This window comes from Mycteria americana, chromosome 13 (assembly GCF_035582795.1).
Source record: "Mycteria americana isolate JAX WOST 10 ecotype Jacksonville Zoo and Gardens chromosome 13, USCA_MyAme_1.0, whole genome shotgun sequence".
Lineage (NCBI taxonomy): Eukaryota > Metazoa > Chordata > Aves > Ciconiiformes > Ciconiidae > Mycteria > Mycteria americana.
Genome location: NC_134377.1, coordinates 5,505,035 through 5,516,146, shown reverse-complemented (window position 1 = coordinate 5,516,146; position 11,112 = coordinate 5,505,035). Strand labels below are relative to the sequence as shown.

The window sequence follows — 11,112 nt, the reverse complement described above, 5'->3', positions numbered from 1 at the left end:
CTGTAGCTCACCCCAAAGATATGTTTGCCCTGACTGACAATTTTTAACTTGGAACACACATGCAAAGTATACCCGATACCTTTTTACATAAGTAAATATTACCTTTTACAGGAGATGAGGCTGAGACACAGCTAAAAGTCAACACTATTGAGAGCAGTTCCCAGAGCTCAATGTCCCATTTGACAGCATTTGGCTTGGCACATGGGAGATATAATGCCAGAGCTGCTTGCTACCTCTCTGTTGCCAAGAAATGCCGGGTGCTAGGGGTTATCAGCATCTTGGAAAACAATCCTTTTTCCTTTCTCCTTACTCAAGGCAGCGGTAGCTGGCAGGGCTGCCCGTGGCCACAGGGCGAACAGGAAAGGGTGTGGTGGCAGCTGCCACATCGCATGAGCTGACTGGGTGCCCACGCTGCACCCAGCACTGACGGGTTTGTCCTCTCCCTGCAGACTTGTACCTGGCTTGAATTGTTCAAGTAACTTTCTCGAAGTCATACAGTCGCAGAGTTAAAAATAGAGGTGGGACTGGCTAAAGCCCTTCCTTAGAACTAACCACAGCCCCCTTAAAGCTTTATAAACACTACTTTCCCCTTTTCTTCCCCATTTCCTGTCTGCATCTCTTCCATCTGTCCACATATTTAGCCCACCAGCTCCCCTGCAAGCCTGGCTCGTACTGCTGTGGATAGCAAACTAGCTGCAAGTGCGTCTGAACCAAGGCTGCCCTTCCAAGGTTAATTTATCCTGCCTTACACTGCCTCAGCACTTTCTGTTTGTCTGAAGCCGATTTACCCTTTAAGAGCAGCCCGTCTTTCACACATCACACAAAGGGCAGGTGCATTTACTAATGTGAGGGCACACAAGAACCCTTTGAACAGAAGGAGCTGTGTGCAGCCAATGAGTAAGAAACTGCATACAGCTGCTGATGCAAAATTTTTTAGCTCATTCTGTGGTCAAAACTGGAATCTCACTCGTTATTGCTCCCTCCATACTAATTCCTCATGTTTAATATTAGCCTTCTGGAGACACCCTCTACTGTCATCTCTCAGGCATTCGGTGGGAACCCAAGGGAGGAGGTTCAGCTTTAAGGAATGCCATGTTTCTCTTACAAAGGCAGAAACTTAACTGTCTACACCCCAAAGAGCTATCAGGGAAAGTTTAAACTTCTCTGTCAAGCTATTGTTCTTGGCTCATGTTTTCATCACAGCTGTTTTTCTCATCACAACTCATTTATTGTTTTATATACATTCACTCAGTTTGGAGAAAGATTTCTGCCTCCTGCTTTGCCAGCATCAGCTATTCACAGAGTAGCTGACACAGAAGTCATGCTCACCATGTTTTTCTTTCCCTTTGTAAGAAATAAGAGAAAAAAAGTTACAAAGCTCAGTGTATAAACAGAGATCATGGCAACTAATTTATTGTATGAATTAGATGACTGCAATGAGAAAACCTGTAATATAGTAGCTTAGCCTTTGAAGAACAGAACACATACCAACACCCTTAGCCTGGAACACATGGCTTTCAAGTTTCTGTACCTTTAGTTTCAAAGGGCTATATGATGATGGCCCTAGAAGAAAGCCCAGGAGGAGAACAGCTGTCAGAAACAAGTTAGTAGAATGAGGTTGCATAAGGTACTGGCAGAAGATAAAGCTCTGCTCCTTCAGTTTTGTTTAGCAAAAAAGTAATTTAAAAAAACCTATCAAAGAATAAGCCACTGTGAGCCTCTACAGCAATAAGGGGAAGAGTGCTTGCCTCTAGATTCAGAGGCTGTAGGGAACCACAAAGTGTGGCAGAAGCAACATTAAATCACCTTACCCTGTCTCTGCTCTGAGGTCTTCCTAATCCAGCCCTCTTAACCACTGCTAAAGCTCCTTCTTCTCCTTTCCTCCTTAAGGCCTTCCCTCCTTAAGGCTCACCACTGTTAAGTCCGACCTTCTCTTTTTTTTGTTACTAGGACTCCCTTCCTGCTGTGACCTGCCACAGGACACCCAGTCCTTATCAAAGCTCCCCCAACCCTGACACCAGGCACAAGCCTTTTTACTGGGACTGGGACTGGGACTGGGCCTGGGCCTGGGCCCGGCCCCGGCCCCTCACACACCTGAGGCTACTACAGGCCCGGCCCCGGCCCCTCACACACCTGAGCCCGCTATGGGCCCCGACACGGCCCGCCCCAGGCCCTGAGAAGCCCTCCACTCCCCTCCCCCCCGGTTGTGAGGGGCGGCCCCGCCCCAGCCGGTAACGGCGGCCGCCGGCCCGGGACGCCCCGGAGCCCTCGCTCCCGGCGGGACCGCGCAGGCGGCTGAATCGAGCGCCGATGCTTCAAGGGGTGCGATCGATGAGGCGGCGTCGCTCCCCTGCCTGGCCTAAGCCGTCGGGCTGGGTAGCCGAGCGCCGATGCTCCGAGGGCCGATGCCTACTCCCTTCCTTCCTCCCGCCCGCGGCGGGCAGGCAGGTCGTGGAGCCGATCGCCGAGCGGCCGCGCGATTGGCCGCGCCTGGCAGGGGGAGCCGCACCTCGGGCGGCGGCGGGGCCGTGGCAGGAAGCGACGGGGACGGGGACGGGCCGGCGGACACCCTCCTTCCCTCCTCCCGCCTCCCTCCCGGGTGCCGCGGACGTGGCCCGCTGCCGCCGGCCGGCACCAGGTGAGGCGCGGGGGTGGGAGTCGCGGCCGCGGACACCGGCTGAGGGGGCGCGCGCGGCGGCTTCGCCTCTGACAGGCGGGTCCCGCCGGGGCGGGGGTTGAGCGCCGGGGCTGGCAGCGGGTTTGGGGCGAAAAAAAGCATTTTGTCGCTGCCCCGGCGGCGCGGGGCGCTCGCTGCCGGGCCGGGGGGGACCGGGAGTGCCCGGGGCGCCTCACGGCCAAGCTCCCCAGGGGCGCGCCGGCGGCGGGGCCCGCCCGCCCGCTCACCCGGAGCTGCTCGGGGCCGGGGTAGCTGCCTCCGGGCTTCGAGTAAAGGGGTCTCGGGGGGTGTGCGAGCCCCCCGGCCAGCTGCGCTCTTCCTGCGGAGGCTCTGGTGCTGGGAGTGCCCCGCTGAGGGGGCAGGGGATGGGGATGGGGGGACGGGGGATGGGGGGCAGCTTCCCAGCAGCTCGTGCTGGTTTTTGTAGGACTTGTGACAGGCAGCTCCCTTGTGTGGTGGGCTGTCCCGAGTTGGGTTGCCGTGGTCGAGGAGCTCTGTGGGAAGTTAGAGCTCCAGGACAGCAGCTACGGCGCGTACAGTAATCTGTGCGGAGGGGGAAATGCCTCGGTGGGAGAGTGGACGTGAGGAGAGGAGGCAAAGCCACTGCGTTTCCTTCACCTGCAAGCTGAGGACACTGTCACAGCTCGGATAAACGGCGTTTGTCCATTAAGATTACCCCTCAGATCCGTTTGTGAGCAAGTAATTTGAATGGCATTAGTGTCGGCCTAGTGAAATTCAAGTGAAAAGGGGAGCTTGGTTACTGTCAGCTTTGTTTAAACTGAGTTGGAAGTAATTACATAGGTCTGGTCTTAGCAGATGTATCTGTCCTTTTAATGACATCAAGAAATGATTTACTGTAGGTGCTGAATGTCATCTAGCAGTACTCATATTTGCGTGGGAAGGAGAAAGAAGGAGGACACTAGGCAAGTACTAAGCCCTTAGAATTTTGTTTTTTATATATATATATATATATATATATCTCCTCGTGTCTTCCCCCCAGCCCCCAGGAACATAAGCGGAATTAATTCCCTATCCTATAACTATGATACTTCTAAAATTTAGTAGCCACTGAGTAGTAGCCCTGGTAGCATCCAGGTTTTCCCTGGTCACTTACTCAGCCTGGGCAGAATTGAGCAGCTCAGTGCCAGATTTTCTGTCCGTGACCGGGGTGTTCTCCTCAGGGTTGTGCTCCAGCAGGTGAACACTGATCTTGTAGGTGTGTGGAGTACTTGGGCTCAGCACACAGTCTAGTGGCAGCTGCCATGTTTGTTTGAAAACAGCAAAACGGGTGGTGCTGGTATGGCCTCCCTGCTGTGCGGAAGCCTCCTCGCAGGAGGACTTACCCAGGCTGCGGGGGAGCTGTGCTCAGTTCCACTTTCTGTCCAAGAGGATTTCAAATCGCATTGCCCACCTTACGGGATAATAATCTAAATAAGAAGATGAAAGCAGTTCAGGGTTATGGATCGATAGGGGACCACTCCTAACCTCTTCAGTGGAAGCAGTTCCACAGTACACAATGTGATTAAAAGTTAACTGGGTAAGAGCACAGCAGGGGTATGACACTGTTGACTGCGGTTTATGGTGCTCATGTTTGGGTGAGGATAAGTGGGCTCCAATCTGTTCTCCAAGGTCTGCTTACATATTTTCAACAAATGTTTAGAATGCTACAATGCTTAGAGTGATGCAGCTTATTTTGCTAGTGGTCGTTAGTTTAATGTATCTTGTACTAGATTTTTAGAGTACATGTGTTGGTATTTCTACATTGATAATGGACTGTTCGTGGAGAGAAATAATACACCATGCTTGTTCCTCTCTGTTTATGTCTTTAAAACTGTGTTACTTCTGGTAGCTAGCTAATTCTGAGTTCTCAAGGAGTAACGTAACAATATAGGGAGTGTTTTAAATGTAAATATCTGTTCCCAGACTGTCTTCTAACATTGAAATTAATACAAATACCTGACAACTTAATTCTTTTATGCACTTACAGGGAGGGTGTAAACTGTTCATATCTGCATTAATGTATAGTTTTTTAGGTTTTGTCAAATCAAGATTTCCTATTTACCCAATAACTCATCATATAACTTCCTCTGGCATCTGATTTGAGGAAAACTTGAGCTAGGTTGTTTCCACCTTCCCTTCCTGATATGAAGGTTTTCAGATTGCAAACTTATTCTTCTGTGTATGTATTACAGTGATTCTCTGTATATACTTCCCTTTCACTTTACCTTCATTAATTACCAGTTAAAAAGGATCCTTGCAAGTCAAAACTTTTAAAGATGAGGTATTTCTATTTATGTGCATTCTAAATATGGATCTTGTTATCAACTGGCTTTTGCTGCTAAATTTATTTTTTTTCATCGTGTGTTGCAGGATGGGGTGGTCTTCTAACAGAACTGGGCTCTGTCCCTTCTGACTAGTCAGCTGTCTTGCCTGGAACAGATAAACTCTGTTTGTACGTAGTTAGCCTGGAGTTTGCTGGGCTGACACAGGCTGTTCAGGAAACCCTGTGGCTGGGGAGCAGGGGGGTAGCAGTGTCAGTGAAGTTTGCTGCACGAAGGGTGGGGTCAGCGTGTTCGGACCAGGAACACAGACTAGTTATTTTCTCCATTTACAGGTTTTTGTTCCAGGTTGTTCTGCAGCCTCATGAAATGCTGCAACATTCAGGTTATAGGAAGTGGCGGGGGAGGTGGTATTCATGAAACTCTTTCAATTTTATTTGTGGATTTTACAGGAGAAAACCCTTAGTGTCCAAGGTTGATGTTTTTAAATAGAAAACAGACCTTCTGTTTAAGACAGACTTCAGTTTCTTTTAACAGAACCTTTCTATGGTTCAGTCGCAGCATTTGCAGCAAACTGAGTTTGAATAAAAGTGCAATTTTGGCATCAAAGATATTCAAGAAGTACATTTCTATAAAATTATATTTCAGCACATGCTCAGCTTTTTTAACAGATGTGCTTTTACATAACAGGAAAAAAAATCGGAGTAGTAAACCCAAAAGAGTGCTTTATTTTATGCTTATTATTTTAAAACTACTTCCTTATTTGAAAGCCATCGATTAAACCAAAATGATTTGATTGCCTTTGGCTTAGTACTGTGCAATAAACATTATGCAATTGCATTGCGCCTCCTTGTTCGTTAGTTCTTTCAAGGGTAGCTCAGTGAGTTTTCCTGACACTGTCTTGTTATCGCTCTCCGAAATCACTGTGGTAGGTTTGTTTTAATTTATTGAGTGAAAAATATTTTAGAAAGTATTGAACTGAGAATTATAGGATTCCTTAGATTTTTTAGATAAAAAGAAAGAAATCTCTCTTCCTGTTTTTACATAGGTAGCACACATTCTGACTTTTCATTTTGATCTGCTGGCTGTATTACAGCACACGAAGTGCAATCGAATAGAGTGCACCACTTAAAATCATCATCGGTGTTGCATGCCAGGAACTGTAATCTATGTGAGCCTCAGTTCCTAATTAATGAGGAGGAAAGTTGAAATAGAAATTAATGTAAATTGATTGGGTGTGGTCATCCATCTCCTGAGCTACTGAAGGATGTTGGAAATCCGAATGCCCTCCTAGTTATTTATGATACTGTGGCAGCTTCTGTTCAATCTTTATGAAGTCCAACTTCACAGCATTAAAGAGCAATGCTTCTAACGTGACGTGTTGTCTGTTCTGTTGAACTGTATCATGGACATTTAATTTTTACTTCCTGTTGAACATATGAAAATGTGTATTTGTAAAGGTCAGTAGGTTTTACTCCCAGATTGAAGAAACCTGGAGTACTACTAGTATTTTATTTTTTTAAAAGAAGTTGTTTAAGTGATTTAAAAGAAATTTTTGAAATTAGGTTGCCTAGGTGGCTTGGGTAAGCTTGTTCTTATTGGGGATGGCAAAGAATGCATTTGAGCAGTTTGGAAGTTTTCTTGTTTCTATACTCGTCCTTGTGTTTGTGTTGTCTTACTGGACTTTCTCTTTGTGTAAGAAATTGTTAGTTTAATTTGTAAGGGCAGGGAAATTTCAAATTTAATATAGGGAGCTTACAAAACAAGTTTGTCTGAGTTGTTAATGAAGTAAGCACTTATGCCCTTGAACAGGTAATAGCTTGATGTTGATGTAATGACTACTTTTTCCCCCACCCTGAATATTAGGTCAAAATGGACTCTGGTTTGTTTTGAATTTAATGAAACCAATAGTTATGTGGGAACGCGCAGTTGCATGCCTTCCTACTTAGCTACAAAAGACTTTCAAATAAGGACATTCTCACAGTTTGTTCGGCATATTAATTTCAGTCTGTCTTTCTGAATATTAGTATAATTAGACATGCTTGGATCATGGGGGTTAATTGGGCAAAGCTAGAGAACATAGCTCATTCAGGTGAACTAATCTTCATCAAGTTGCCTTTAAAGTTTTGGACTAGTGAATTCCTCCCCCATTTGCACCCCCTTCTGCTGTCACTCTGTTCATTATGATAGTGGGTTACCTGAGAGACCAAGTAATTCCTCAAAAGAAGGGCAAATGGTGACCTTGGCATGCCATGTTTTCAGGCCTTCGTGACTGTGCTTTGGTACAAGCAGCTTTTACGGTGCAGATTGTACTGCCTTTGGGAAGAGAGGGAAAGCTGTTCGTACTTAATCTAAGAAATTGTCACTTTAAGAGTGGAGATGTTAACCCCAAAGTCCTGGATAAACTCCCATCTAGGAAACTATACACTGCCTACTGAATTTCCCTGCAGCCTAAAATGCATACATGGGTTTGGTTTGGTTTGGTTTGTTTTTTTTTTTTTTTTACTTTTCTCACAAACTACTCTGCAGAATGTGGCAGATGCCATGTTCCAGAGTAACTGCTTTTCAGCACTGAGAGGAATGACTCTTGTACGTAGCGTACGTATTTTCACATATGTTAAGCAATTTAGGATGAAAGGTGTTATGACTACCAGACACTATCATCATTTTATGAGCAGGATGTCTTTATTAGATTGGAATTGATTAATGTGTGCCAAATTTTGTGCATAGGGAGTCTGCTTCTAGAGAGTTGCAAATAGTGTGCTCACTTCCTACATTAAAACTCTTTTTTTCCTTAATTTTAAGTAAGTGATCTGCGGTTCTGTTGCACAGAATCTGGCATAAAATTGAGCAGATTTATTTAGGGTTGCCCTTGAACATCGTGAGTGTTTAAGCCAGATTTACAAGAATATAGTCACTGATGATTCATGTTGAGATGATGTTTTTCTTCCTTGTAATGGAACATATGGGAGTATGTAGCATATGGTACCGCTGAAAATTGTTAAACGTAGAGCACTGATTTATTTACACAGCAAAAAGAGTTTGGAGTTTTAGTCTGATGCTGAGCAGAAAGCTTTGTAAATAGCTCTGGCTGCTGGTTTGTATTGGACGCACTACCATGTTGTAGTGGTAAATTTTCAAAGAATTCCTTTAAATGAAAACAGCATTCTGCCAAAAGTTGTGTGTGTGCCCATTGCACTGGAGTGAATATATGAACTCCCTGGATGTTTCATTAAAGGAGATGGGATTTATTTATTTTTTTTTTAAACTGTCTGAAACAGCTTTGAATGTATTGCCTCAGCAACTCTGCCTTGACAGTTCACTTAGCCTTCTAGCCATCCAGAGGGATGTTTATTTTCTCATGGTTCAGTCTCACTCTATGGGATGACAACGTAAGAAGCTGAAATCCTTTCTGTCTTAGATGGGAAGTAGAGGTATTAAGAATGTGTAAATATATAGTTTTCTTCTCCTTCTGTGTTTTGGGGTTTTTTTTGTCTTTACATGACTTCTGGAGGGTTTTTTTGGTGAGGCGGGTGGAGGAAGAAAATGTACACCTTGATCCTTCCAGCGCACCAGGGAAAGTGTACTGAAGTGCAGTTGCAGAGAACATAAATTCTAGCCGTGTATTTCCTTGTGCTCTCCCGCGTTTAACTATTCATCTTTTAAATGATAATAATATCTTCAGAGCATCACTTCTGCTGTGGCTTTGTAGGTCTTACTACAGCGTAACTGAAGCTCACAGGTGCTGCAGTAATACAGCTAATAAATAGTTGGTCGTAAGAGTACATTGATGAAGCTTTTTAAAAAATGATTTAAGCAATAAGCAGGAACCTTCATTTAAACCTTAAATAATGTTTGTGTTTATCTTTTATTTCTAATGAAAAACTTGACTCTAATTTATTTGTAAACATTAAAGTACTGGTTAAAACAGACTTTACGCCAAATTTGGCACTGCTTTTGTTAGGGCAAAGATACATAATGTCTGTGAGGAAGAATGTATATGTTCTCTGAAATTTGTAAATTTTTTGCATAAAAATCAGATTAGTCTGAGTTACTTCTTAGTTCTTTATGAGAATCTGCCTTTTGGTTCAGGGTTTCTTGTGCGTTTCTCTGCTTATTTTGACTGGTTCAGGTAAAGTTTAAGTATGCTGTATCCTTCAGAAAAAAAAAAAAGATTTGACATCATTAAAAACTGATGTTATTTAATAAAAGGAAGTAGTATCTATCGTTGAGGGAATTAACTAATGACCTCTTGTTACTATCGCCTTCAGGATCTTAGATCCTCCCTTCGCTTGCCTCATTCTTAGTCATAGATTGGAAAAGGAAAACAGGCTTTTTTTTCCCCCCTCCCAACTCTTAAGCAGTTTCTCAACTTCAGATGAACTGATCGTTGACCTAAACCATGTGAATAAACTGAAGTCAAGAAGATACTCCCTTTCCACTTGCAGAATGTACTACTGTTATTAAAACTTATATAGCATGTCAATTAACTCTAGTTCCCAGTTTTAACCTGTACACAGAATATTAAAAAAAAAGTATTAGCTTCAAATGAATTTTAATTTAGAACATTTTTAATCTTAACATTGGTTGTGGTTTCAGTTTTAACTCTAAGCTTCTTTCAAAAGAGGGGAAAAACATTTCTTATCTGGAAAGTATGCGAGCAGCAGAGGAGATAAGATAATTGAGACCTAAATGTGAGCTGGGATGGAAACAGTCTCTGTTAAGAGTCAGGTCTCATCTGCTTTGCCACAGTCAGGCGGTGCTTTAATGCATACTAATGCAAGGAGTTTTGTCATCCTGTGGAGAATGCAGTGAATTTTGATTCTGCTGCTGCTTTTGCATTAAGAGACGTGAGCCTTTAGCTGAAGTGTTAGAGGCTCACATTTTCATAGTCAGGAGTCTTATGTTCATTTGGGAAGCAGAGAGCCAAAAATAGGAGGGTTTTGTGGTTCTCCTGCCTGTAACCACATTTTGCTCCTACAGTGAGGAATAGAAATAAAAAACGTTCCAACTTGTTGTTCCACTCAGGCAGTTGTTTCTCAAAATTGCTTGTGTACGTTTCTGCCTGGTGTCTTTTCTCTGTGGAGGATCTCCACCGAAGATAACAAGCTTTCCATTTTCAGCTCTTCCCATAGAGGAAAAGCTTCTGTTATGGTTGTAAAGGTTGTGTTCAACACTCGATGGCCCAGGTAGGCAGGGGGTAGTAATGGAGGTATCTAAACCCAGAATAAATGTGTAACTACTGGAATTACTTTTTTACTACACAAAGTCTTATTTTTAGTTAGTTTACTTTAACTCCGCTTTTGCAATTTTCAACTTCGTATTTTAAGGTTGCTTTACCAGAAAGTACGTAATTTCAAATGAAGTTATACTCTTACAGAAGCAGACGTTAGAGGATATTTGGTACAAAATCAGTGTTGAGCTTAGTATTTTGCTGCAGGAAATGTAGTCACCATATGAACATGACATAAATGCATTTGAGAGCTGCAGAAATTGCAAGTAAATGTGTGATATACAATAGGAGTGGTTCAAATCCTAAAGGCTGACTGAATATTCACTTGAACAAGTGCTCCAAATTTCAGGTGTGTTGGGGACCTTGTCTGCATTTCAGGTTTCCGGCTGCACGTTATGGTGAGCTTTCTGCCAGTCCGACAATGATAGTTTAGTGCCCTAGAATAAAGTAGTAGAAAGTTCCTGACTAAAGGCTTGTTGTTTATTTTCTTTTTCCTGGCCACCTGAGTGTTTTAGAAGAACATTGTTTATATTTTTGAGCTGTCTTACTGTTTCTCGATATGCTGAGCCCAAACCAGCCAGAGGGTGGTCAAATGAGAGTGTGGTCTGATCTGGTACACAGTTTGTGTTGGATCCAGGCTCTGGAGACATCCAGAGAGGCAGAGGGACAAGAACCCAGGTCTGCTGACATGCAAGCTGGTGACTGCAGCCCCAGGCTATCAGTGCAGCTCTGTGGGTGTTTAAGGTCAACTCCTTGCAAATATTTTAGGAAGGCTTATATTCAAATGCTATTTATAAGACCAGACTAATTTCTTTCTTCATAATGATGGCCTTTTGGCTGATGACAGGGCTGGAATCTGGACGATCTGGATTCTGTATGGCACTAGTCAGCTGCGTATCCACAGGGAAGTCGTTTGCTAGCTT

The 11,112-nt window shown here is 44.0% G+C and overlaps 1 protein-coding gene across 1 annotated transcript in view; it reads left to right on the top strand.

Annotated features, from left to right (window-relative positions):
- Positions 1–2,449: 2,449 nt before the first annotated feature.
- Positions 2,450–11,112, top strand: part of TAOK3 (TAO kinase 3) — a 97,309-nt gene continuing 88,646 nt past the window's right edge. Inside the window, exons 1-2 of the mRNA XM_075516723.1 lie at positions 2,450–2,638; positions 3,538–3,600. The gene's annotated coding sequence lies outside the window, so the exon portion shown is untranslated. The remainder of the gene's footprint in view (positions 2,639–3,537; positions 3,601–11,112) is intronic.